The 12,259-nt window shown below is 36.3% G+C and overlaps 1 long non-coding RNA gene across 1 annotated transcript in view; it reads left to right on the top strand.

The window, feature by feature from the left end:
• The window catches only part of LOC139364118 (uncharacterized), a 177,177-nt gene extending 175,079 nt beyond the window's left edge, over positions 1 to 2,098 (top strand). The window contains exon 5 of the long non-coding RNA XR_011625399.1: positions 1,802 to 2,098. This is a non-coding gene — a long non-coding RNA (uncharacterized lncRNA). The remainder of the gene's footprint in view (positions 1 to 1,801) is intronic.
• The last annotated feature ends 10,161 nt before the right edge of the window (positions 2,099 to 12,259 follow it).

Genomic DNA, 12,259 nt, shown 5'->3' with positions numbered 1-12,259 from the left:
TGAAAAGTAACACCTTAAAATACATTTCAATTTTTCCACATTTCATTTTGACTTATCTGAATGAATATTTTTCTTCATCTAAATATATCTTATCATCTAAATGCATCTAATTTGGAATAAATTGTCATTTTCTCAATAAATTCCATTTAATTTCATCTGTTTTTAAATTTTGTCAAAAGAAGAAAAATAAAAACAGAAATCAAGGCCAAGAAAAGAAAAATTACGCACTTATTATAATCATCCATTATTAAAACCTAGGTTGCCAGGCCGACTACCACACCTTAGAGATTCCACTGACAGTAAAAGATGATTATAGATTTACACTTAATATCTCATTTAAAGTTTGCTCATGTTTAGTTATCCAAATCTGATTACATAAGATTATTTTTGTCACAAGTAACTATGGTGGCTATCCTCAAAAGATTTGTAAGAAAAGCATTGCATGGAATCAGACAAAAGGTTGAAAAATTTAATAAATTGGAGAGCCAGATCCAACCTAGGAATCTCAGCAACAGTTATTCATGGATGTTCCTTCTGCCTCCCAGAGACATCTGCCTGAGACTCAGATCCCTAATACTTCTAGGATCTGATTGGCTCAGATTTAAGTTAGGTATCTAGCGGTCTACCCAAATTTTCCAGGAGTCTTGCAATAGCAAATGGCTGCTAAAAGCCCACTTTGTTGGTGGAACTTGGATTATCAGAGCAATTATGTTGGAAAGCAATCCCAGTAGATATCATCTAATTGGTACCATTTGGACTAGAGGCAATTAGACAGTTTGCATTATTTTAAATTATTATTGTAGATGTGAATCTATTATCGTATTTTCTACATTTTGAGTTACTAAAAGGATTATATTCCTCAGACTTTAATAAATAGGTGGATGATGATGATAACTTTAGTGATAATTGATAATTGCTTCAGGTTCCAAATGATATTAGATAAAATACAGTATGCCGTCATCAGACATAGAAAAAAATAGAAAGAAACGGAGCAGAAGAGAGAAGAGACAAAAGGAGAGAGATGAAGCAATGGAGACAGAGAGGTAAAGAGAAGGAGGGAATTTTTCTAAAATTTGTGAATGGGGCCAGGCACAGTGGCTTATGCCTGTAATCCCAGCACTTTCGGAGATTGAGGCAGGCAGATCACCTGAGGTCAGGAGTTTGAGACCAGCCTGGCCAATGTGGTGGATCATTATCTCTACTAAAAATACAAAAATTAGCCAGGTGTGGTGGCGGGCACCTGTAATCCATGTACTTGGGAGGCTGAGTCAGGAGAATCGCTTGAACCTGGGAGGTGGAGGGTGCGGTGAGCTGAGATAACACCACTGCACTCCAGCCTGAGGGACAAAGCGACACTCCATCTCAAAAAAATAAAATAAAATTTGTTAATGGTTTAAAAATAATTAGACCTGGAAGATTATCATGTAAGTTCCAATTAAACTTATTTCTATATAAGCTGAGCTGAGAACTACAAACATTATCAATGTGTAATAATAGTTGCCTTTTTGTTGCATGCTAACTAAGGTTCCCCTGTAATATCAGAAGTACTTGAACAGACACATTTTGTGTAAGAACATTAAGGGCTGCCGGTAGTTCCTGGCTCCAAGGGCTTGTTTTAAACCAAGGTCATTAATGAGTCTCCTGCTTAAGGATTGCAACCTATCATTCGTATGTGGCATGGTTGTAGAACTTCCTAATCTTTACTAGAACCAAAGAAGCCTAGAAATGCCCCATTCAGAAAAATATGTTCGAGACTTTTCAAAACTCCAATCTCTAATCCTTATAATTTATTCTTTCACAGTGAGCTCAAGATGTCTTTATGAAACAGAACCTCCCAAACTTACAGTATTGGTTTTGGGGCTCCACACAGAGAACACATCGAGGAATCTCTAATTGAGGGAGACAAAGCTGTCACTACGGCACCAAAAAAGTTAGAAAGTGCAAGAGTGGAGCATTCATCACCGTGATTCCACCTGACACTTGGCTGAAAACATTTTGTACTAATTTGCTTTGTGCCTGTTCAGACAATCTAAAAAGAAAGCATGAGGGGCCAATAGGTGTCCATTAAACAGAATAAACAGCCTCTGGCAAATGAATATATTTTACACACTTGTGGCTCTTGGAGGGATGAGGTGATGATGAGGGGAAGGGGAATGGAGAAGTCAAAGGATTCGAGGTCTCTCCAGCAGCCCAGGACTGCCTCTCTGTCTGTGGTCACAGGGGTGGGTTTGGTCCACATGGCAGACATGAAACTCAAGATACAGCCCTGGCATATAGGGGATGGGAGGCTAGTGCTCCCTCCCGTGGTCACCCCAGAGCTGCAATTCATATTTTGAATGGATTTAAGGCCTACTTGGCAATTACTTCTATGCTGTAATGAAACAGATTTGAACCCATTTCCCTTGATTATATTTTAAATGTTTGCCCACATAAAAATATAACTGCTCTGAAGTGGGAGGGGTTAAGCTTCTACTATGATTCAATTAAAGACAAAAAAGCCCTGAGCTTTTTGTCCAGATAGCATGCGAGAAACAACAGGGTAAAGGCAAAGGGAGCTAAAGAACACACTGGAGCCTCTGTAATTGGCTCCTACGTTGAACTGTGAAGAGTAGGGATGAAAGCACAGGACAGAGAAGATGGTCTAACGAGAAACACATGGTCTTTTAAAAGTGAAACACAGCTGGGACCCAAACTATGTTCCACTCACCTTCCCACCTCCAGGCACCTTCAGGCTCTTGCATTATCATTGTTGCCATTTATGATCATCTGCTTGGATTATCATTAGGAAGTGTGGCAATATTCAGAAGAGAATAGATGTGAATCCAATTTCTAGGGATGTGGCTAATCATTAAAATCAATCATATTTTTCAAAGACCAAAACAATGGATTTTATTAATGATATTCAGTTTCTTTAGGCATACTAATTCATTGGATATTTTCTAAGCCCCTTGCAGTCTAACTTTTACTCATTTGACTTTCTAAATAAATAACATACGAGTCAAGCTTTCCTAAGATCTTTAGATCTTTTTTAGAAAAAAAAAAGGAAGATTGTAATGCTGGATATTCAACTAGTGGTTCAATCCCTTTCCTTTTTGTCAGCAAAAGGGATATGGGATTTGAGGACCATCCCGATGCATTTGTATTCATAAACGCCTTTCTCATTTGCTGTGTGGTGTTATGCACTACTTTGGATGGAGTTGTTACACAAGTGTCGTGTAGAAAGTATTATACAATAGAATAACAGGTCAGGTAGCAATGTCTTGCAACCGTATCTTACTAAATGGACACAGGAAACAGAAAAAAAAAAAAAAAAGAGTTGTTATCGGCCTGGCGCGGTGGCTGACGCCTGTAATCCCAGCACTTTGGGAGGCCGAGGCAGGCGGATCACAAGGTCAGGACATCGAGACCATCCTGGCTCACATGGTGAAAACCCGTCTCTACTAAAAACACAAAAAATTAGGTGGGCCTGGTGGCGGGCGCCTGTAGTCCCAGCTACTCGGGAGGCTGAGGCAGGAGAATGGCATGAACCCGGGAGGTGGAGCTTGCAGTAAGCCGAGACAGTGCCACTGCACTCCAGCCTGGGTGACTGTGCAAGACTCTGTCTCAAAAAAAAAAAAAGTAGTTATTTTAGAGAACGAGAACGTGTGGGAAACCACAAAGTGAAGCATACTCTGCATAGTGCCCCCGATGGGATTCCTATACTAATAGATTTTCAAAAATTCTATACCATTTGCAGGTTGACAGTCATAACATAAGAGAAAGAACGCACACAGGGCAGGTGGGCTTTGTCCACTTTATAATTTTTCATAAGCCAGAAAGGTCCACTGCATTGAAAAAATTATTTTGCTTTCCAAAGTTCACAATGCTGTTTGTAAATGATATGTTAAATCTTCCAGGATTTTAAAATTTCACTTATATAATCCAAATGTTCTTAGGGCTTATGAATAGTGAGCTAAATCACTTTTTGTTTAAATAATGATTTTACATGTCTATTATTTTAACACAAGCAATAAACATAACAAAGAAAAATAATTTTTGAAAACATGACTACACAGAAATAGCCACTGCCAACATTAGGGAAATGTTACATTACACATTTTAATCCATGTATATACATATACATATAAATATAACGACAAAGATAAATGTGATTGTAAAACAACAGATAAAGAGAGAAGCAAGGAGACTAATGGAAGGAACAATGGATACATGTGTGTGGATCAATGGATGGATATAAGTAGCAAGATAAAGTGCATCTGTGCAATTTTAAGTTTGAGAGCATTTAATATTATTTGAATTTTATAGGATAAATTAAAATTGTGATAAAACTAATAGAATCACTCAACTTTAGAGAAATATTTTATCACCACGTGAACTATTTGTTCCTAAGAGATATTAAAGATTATAGAAAAAGATAACCATAGAAATTGAAGGCATAGGAATCATTCTGTTCTTCTGAAACAAAGTTTCTCAATTATAGTCAATCTCTATTGACCCCAATCCATAAAATTTATAAAATTAGCATATTTTCTTCCATATCTAATTCCCTTGCCTCAACATCTCTTTTTCTGTTTCAAGGATGATGATTTTTTAAATTATGTTCTACAACTCTATTCTGTTTGTTTCAATAATTGCCCTGAATGATATCACTAGTTATTATTATGGCGAGGTTACTTCTGAGTTTATAATTTTTATTTACATCTCTGTTGGCTCTTGACTGACTAAACACCTGTGTTGGTATCATTATTTTTTTTTTCTTTAATGATTTAAGTGCTTATCTACTTATGTCAGTTTTCTGGACGGAAGGTTCCTTTATTCATACATTCTGGCATGTTTGAGAATGTGTGGTTGACTTTCAGCTAGCAAGATAACCTGTGTATAAAATGTGCCCGTGTTACCTTGTTCCTCAGTGCACTGCAAACAGCACCATGCTCTCTTCTGACATTTAATGCTGCACTCCTCTTTTTAGTAGGGTTCCTTCATTCCTCTTTTGAGTGACTAAGCTCCGTGAAGTTTTGTTTGAGTTTTCATTGGGGAAGTAAGGTCTCAGAAGATTTTGTACATCTTTTAGTCTATAAATTCTTCTCTGCATTAGCCTATTTATCTGTTACCTTCATATGTGAAGAACAACTATTATATTCTTGACATACATTTCATCTCCCTCAGCAACTATTAGTTATTATCTCATTACTTTCTGTCATTGAAAGTTGTTATGGTGAAGACCAGTCCGATTTTGTTTCCCCTATTATAAATGACTTGCTTTTCTTCATGAATACCCAGAGACTTTAAAAGACAACTTTAAAAAGACCCCTTTGGCTCTGTGTCAGATTTTCCTGGAATATGGTATATTCATTCCATTCGAACATTATTTCTCCCTTTACTTCAATAAAATGTGCCTACCCTGCTTTATGTTATCTACTATAGGAATAGCAAATATCAATGTCAGGACATATTTGTCTATTTCCAGGTTTTCGTTAGTTTTTAAATCATTTCTCTTTTTTCTGAATTTATATTTATACTCAAGGCTTTTGTCCCTTTCCATGATTGGATTTTTTAGCCCAATCTCTTTTGTTTCCAGTTCTTTCTAATTTTTTTAGTAGTTGTATGAAGATGAGTGTTGCTTTGTTGCATATTGCTTTGTAAATATCCAGTTATTTACTGAGCTCTATATTTATGTTCATCAATTTATGTTGGTTTATCATCTTGTCTTTGAAGTGCTTCCTTAAGTTATACTCTAACTAGTAATTTTCATGGTATAAAGCACTATTTCCATTTTTCTTTAAGTTATGTTTTTTCCCAAACTAGATTTTGTGGTTCTTTATTTTCTGTGCATGCACGTTGTGTGTGTGTGTGTGTGTGTGTGTCTGTGTGTGTATGTGTGTGGCTTGCTGACACAAACACCATGCCATTTTTCTCCTTCTTGTTTGTAACTTAATATACTTGATGTAGATACCTCTATTTAGCCTTTCTGTATATTCTGTAGTACAATTAGTAAAATGTATTTTTCACTATTCATCTTATCTGAGCATGATTTTCTGTTTTGGCAAACCTAAACTCCGCACTTTCTTCTATGACAAGAATGGGCAAACTTTTTCCGCAACAAGATACATAGTAAATATGTGAACTTTGTGCCACTGTGGTCTCTATTGCAACTACTCATCTCTGCTGTTTTAGCATAAAAGTAACCATAGACGAAACATAAACAAATGGGCATAGCTGTGTTCCAACAAAACTTTATTCACAAGATCAGTGGTCAGCCCACAGCCCAATGTTTGGCGGCCCCTGGTATCCAAGAGATGGTTTAATGTCTTCCTATCAGGGTACTCTCCAACCTGTTGTGGCTGTTACATATTTAATGGAAGTAATGCCTGAAGAATTCAGTTCAATGCCCTAATTCACCACAGATTCTAGGAACACAGTGAATTCCTTCAGCTTCTGTCAACATTTCTTGGTAGCAGGTGAGTCTTCCACCATAGCTGGAATCATTCCTTGCTTTTCTCTAGATTCAGTTGAATATCCTTAATTTGATGGTCCCAAGATTGTAGGATATGAATAAGAGCTCTCAGAAGTTTGGTGACTCATTAATCTTTGGTGCCACATCTTAGGAAGGGAGATGCAATTAACAACTTTACTATTTTTTTTTTTAATTTCTCTCAGTTGTATCTTTTAGAAGCATATGACAGGAGGGATAAATCTTGTTTTTTACTTAGTTTTTGCTGGCCAACTTTTATCTTATTTGTTTTATTATTTTTGTGGTATTCAGACAGAGAGATTTAGGGAATTGATTTTGCTCTGCAATGTTTACTCAGGACTTTTCATGTTTATTTGGCAACTCTCCTTCTCTTCAAATGTCTCCCAGCTGTTTCCGAGTCCCCTAGAGACTGTCAAGTACAAGCTCCCCAGAGCCCCACTGCCTGGGCTCTTACTATGCTAAGTTGCAGCAACTAGTGAGATTCCCAAGACGTTGCTCCACTGGCCAGAGCTCTCTACAGTTTTCTGTTGCAGCCACTAATGTGGTATGCAGGTAGAGATATGCAGTTATGATGGTGTAAGAGAACTCTGCTCTCCAAACTTCTTTCTAGGGTAGAACAAGGCCATCAAAAGATGAAAGATAAACTAAAACTATTCTACAGGAAATGCCAGAGCAATTCCAGCTGTCACACGAGGGAAAGGTAGTCATTCACCACCAACAGGAGAGCTTCAAGAATCTCAGTGCCTCAGAAAACAGCCCTGAATTCCCAATTTGCAGAAACAGGAGTAAATATTTTCCTTAAACCTAACTATCCATGCATCAAGTCCCAATAGATTAACACTGGGTTTTCTCACAATCTTCAGGAATAAATCTATCTACCGAATAATGGAATCTTGCCCATTGTAGCCCCATAGTAAGGTTTCTAGGATATACACTGTCAAATAACACCAAGAGAGGATTCCAATAAGAAGAGCAGATCACCATGTACCAGTTACCAACCCATTTTGTTTTGTCTATACTACTATAGCGCCTTGTTCTGAAGCTCCAGCTATATCATTCAAACAATAGCACAACTCTGAAAATATACATATTAATTAACCTTCAAAGAACAAGTGCAAAATATGATTGAAAAGCATACTTTGAAACTGTACTTGCACCAGAAATGATTTGCAGAAACCTCGATCTGTTAAAAGATGTGCCCAATTAACTTAACTGTACAAAAAACTTCACTTTCCTTCCAAGCACAAGTATTCCAATTTATTCCGTCTTCAGATATTCATTGGGCTATACTTGTTTTTCTCATACATAACAAAAAGGACAAGCACAACAGTTTTTACCCTGCCTCAAATTTACAAAGTTTTTTCTGTCCCCTCTCCCCCAAGAATCAAAGTATATTCACATATACTTTCATACAAGATCCAAAAAAGTAAAAAGAAAAAAATGTTTGTGAAGAGTTAAAAGGGTTTAATAGGTCCATGGAATAAGTCAGTGTTCAGTATATGCAAAGCACGTGCTTACATGTGGTTCTTTCTCAACATCCACATTGAAATTGATGAATGCAAATATTATCAACAACTTCAACAACTTCTTTTTCAACAAGAGGCAGAACCTTCCTATGACTCTATTCTGCCCTATCTGGAAAGCAAAGTAGGTATCCAGAGCTGTGGCACTGTCAGGTGTTGAAGAAAAACGACTTCATGTATGGTTTGACTGCATTTATGCAACTAAACTTACAAATGTTAAAATCACCTTCCACTAAAGGACAGGATTGATATTATTGCACATTGTTCTTATTTTAATTTGTAACATCAATATATGTTTTACTTTTTCCTCTCTAGCTATGAGAAGAAAGGATTTTAATAATATTTTTTCTTATTCACTGGCCATTTCTAACTAGAAACAGAGAGTTTTTTATTTGGAGTGTTTGGAGTTTAATTTGGATCTTATGTCTGCATTGTATTGAATAGGCGCATCCTTGAGTCATTGTCTTTTAAATTGGTTGTATAGGGTTCTAATCTCCATTATTAATGGCAAATAAAGAAAGACCTAGTGAAAGCCAATCCTGCTTACTAAGCAAGGACACCACAGCTCCATGTATGTGCCAGGACTAGATAAATCAGAATTATTTCCATCTTTCAAGCATCATATCAGGGCAACAAAGTCCTACATGAAAGGCTTTCCCTCACTCTCTCCACCAAGACTGTCAGAAAAATGGAGCTGAAATAGCTAATGCTTCTATTAAGAGGGTTGCAGCATCAAGAGGTGAGCAGAGGGAACTTCAAAAGCTGGAGCAGCTGTGGGCCTAGAAGCATTTGCTAGAAAACCCGGGCTCCAAGTCTCATTTTCTCTCCTTTGAAGAGTTATAATTAGGGGAAAAAATCAAGCATTTTTGATAAGACCTCTACCAAAGAAAATTATGGGAGGCAAAGATGAAAAGGAACATGTCCTGATTGTCCTATTATTTAAAATCCCCAAGCAGTAAGAATATCATGGTAATCACTGATGCTGGAAAGGTTCATCAGAGATGATTCCTGGGGGTAATTGACCAAACTTGGAGGCTGACATGGACCAAGTATATGCTGTTCTCAGAGGAAAATGGACGAGGTACTTATGGGAGATTACATTCCAAATTTAAAGAAACAAAGTTCAAAAGTAGCTGAAGATAAACTTGTTGTCAAATAATCTAAACAATTACAGTTTTTGTACTAGGAGATTAATACAGTAATACCAGAGTTTGTGAAATCTTTAATCTTTGAAGTTTAACACTTAGTGTTAGTGATGTGTGCTCTCCTTTTCCCTGAAATCATTTTGCCACCCCAAATGTCACTTGGGAGATTACTCTAGAAATAAGTCAGTTTAATGCCCCAAATCTCCAGAAAACAAGAAAATGAAAAGATAAGTATTGAATAAATAAAAGCAAATATGCAATCAACAATTACCACACACCCCTGTGGCGACAACCATTACTATATTGAACCTGGTCCTACACAAAATTCAAAAGGTACAATATACTTTCAAATAATTACACACGTCATTTTTAAAGAAGTTCTTGAATGAAAACCATTTTTGTATGTATGATACTTAATCCTTATCTTCTGTTGTAGCCAATAATATCTTTGAAGGGGAACTTGTAGAGATATAAATTGATTTGACTTGATCAGATATCTGTCCAAAAAAATCTTAAATACAAAATAAGCTTTAAAAGTGCTATTAAATTAGGGTGGTTTTCCCAATAAATAGACAGAAAATTACAAATAATTAAAACACAACTTTTCTGATTTATTTCATGTTTTTTTTTTCTAGTTTGACAAAGAGTATTTGAGAAATACTGCAGCCTTACTGAAAATAGCCTGAAGTTGAAAATTGTATCAAGATAAAACAAAGTGTTTAAGTTAAATATATATTTTCAAAATACTCTTGTTTTGAAAAACGCCCAATCCTGTTAGACTATGGTGCCTTGCTAGATAAATGTGTATTAATTGTTTCACTGTCAAATATGCTCTTTTGAAGAGTTGACTACATGAGCTAGAAAACACAACTTTCAGAAATCTTCCTTCTCCACAGGTCTGTGAGTTCTCTCATCACCAGCTTTTCTCATCATCCCCAGTGGCTTTCTAGGCCACGTCCTCTTGGGATCCTTCAAATAAGGAAAGCAGCAGGCTAAGGAGCCATGCTCATAGAAAAACGTGACCTGATTTTTGCTAATTGGAAAGATACTATAGCACTTTCAACTCTAACACTAAGCCAAATCTAGGCCTCCTTTTGCCACATGACTTTAAATTAGAATCCTGGATATGATACCTTCTCCTTCTGTTAGAAAAATATTTTAGTAGCTCATAGAAAATAATAATTTGAATTAAAGCAGTAGCAACAGAGAAGGAGAAAAATGGAAATATAGAAGATACTTTTGGTAATGCAAATCAACAGCGCTTGTTGGATTGAAGGCCAAGAAGGCGAGAAAGGGAGGAATTAAGAATGTTGAGACTTCTGACTTAAATGAATGCTTGGATGGTGGTACTTATGGCACATGCAGTGAAGATAGAGGGGCAGGAGTGATTGAGTGGTGGGTTGGATTATAAGAGTTCTATTTATAAACGTATTAATGATGAGGTTTCTGAGATATTCAAATAATATGGCACATGTGTGGATACACATTCAAGTGTGTAGCCCAAATGGAAAACAGAAACTTCATAAATAGTCAAGAAAAGCTATTTTCAACATGGAAAAGGGAAAGGATACACCATGTTCTACTTTTGATGGGGTTTTTAAGGACAGGGGGAGAGACTGTCTAACTATCCAGAAGTGACAGGCAAAGGATGCAGCTGCGCAGCATTTGAGAAGATCAGAGGAAGAAGTTAGAACAAATGGAACACATCCCGTACTGTGTCAGAGGAAAGAAGATGGATACATATGCAGGGAGGACTGATTGTAGGATTGAGTGATGGTGATAGTTTCTTTTTATTCAGTGCATGGTACAAAGCGGGTAGGGATATGAAGATTTGGGAATAGAGAATGAACTATGAAATAATCATGCCAAAGTGGAAAAATAAGCTTACCAGGAAATCACAGAATTGCCATGCAATGTTGACCGACTTTTGAACACAAATTTGAAGTAAAGCCAATTTGATTAGGGATGGCAGAGATATAGTGAACAGGTGAGTTTACTTGTGACACAAAGATTTTAATAACTGTGTTCATGAACAAATAGGCAATTATGAAGTCCAGTCTTCTGAATGTATTTATGTCATCATTTGCAGTATTCCATATTTCCATAATGTGTGTGCTTCCATTCACCTACTACAACTATTTCATTAAGGTAATTATTAGGTGATTAACTTATGAATTATGAAGCTCATATAACATAATTGGTGTTAGGGTTACAAGAAAATATATGGTTCTCAGTAAATATATGTTGATATGCTGTGCACAGAACTTTAAAAAATTGTAATCATTTTGGTTCATCTGGGAAAGGTCACTTAAAACTTTAGGAATCAAATTTCAACTTTTAAAAAACATAATAACTAATAAGGATTCTATACATACGTACAAAGTCAAATGCCTGCTACATTAACTCTGTTTAAATACTAATGTTCTGCTACTTGACTGATACCTTATTTTACTTGTTATATCAGTTACATTATCAATCTGAATTTCATAGCACCGTAATGCTCCAAGTTTTAAACAAATATTTGAGATCAGAACTTTTCCCCCTTTTAAGAAGTAACTAATATCTGCTCCCATTTCTAAATCAGACATTGGATGATTCTCTTCCATCATGCAGACTGCATGGAAAAATGTTGAATTAATGGTAAGAATTCTTTGCTATTGAATTCTAAACCCATAAAATAAATAAATAAAGTTAGGATGTAAAGTCTTTTTTTAAAATCAAAGTTAGAGGTAGAAATATCACCCTAAATAACCTTGCTCTTCAGCAAAGTATGTCTCTCACATTCTGACAATAAATGAAGACCAAGAAAAACAAATTTGATTTCTGCAAACCAAAGCCAGAAATGTACTATGAGGATGAGGAAAAGGGTTATTTCTGACTTGATTTGGGAGTTTTAGAAATCTCAAGCCAACTAACGCTTGGAGGAAAACTCACACCCTCTGATGAATGCCCTTGGTCTACTAAGCGACATCTTACCAGGTTTTTTGGGACTGCTTTCTCCCCCTGCCAAAGTTCAGCTTTCCTAAAGCTAAAATGCCTTTTTTTTTTTTTTTTGTCCTTGGAGTGATTTATTACACTGGTACATAGGGAAGTCACCCTCTTTCTCCAGTTTGCCTCTT

The sequence above is a fragment of the Macaca nemestrina genome, chromosome 7 (assembly GCF_043159975.1).
Source record: "Macaca nemestrina isolate mMacNem1 chromosome 7, mMacNem.hap1, whole genome shotgun sequence".
NCBI lineage: Eukaryota > Metazoa > Chordata > Mammalia > Primates > Cercopithecidae > Macaca > Macaca nemestrina.
The sequence above is the reverse complement of the archived record's forward strand: the minus strand, read 5'-3'. Positions and strand labels throughout refer to the sequence as shown.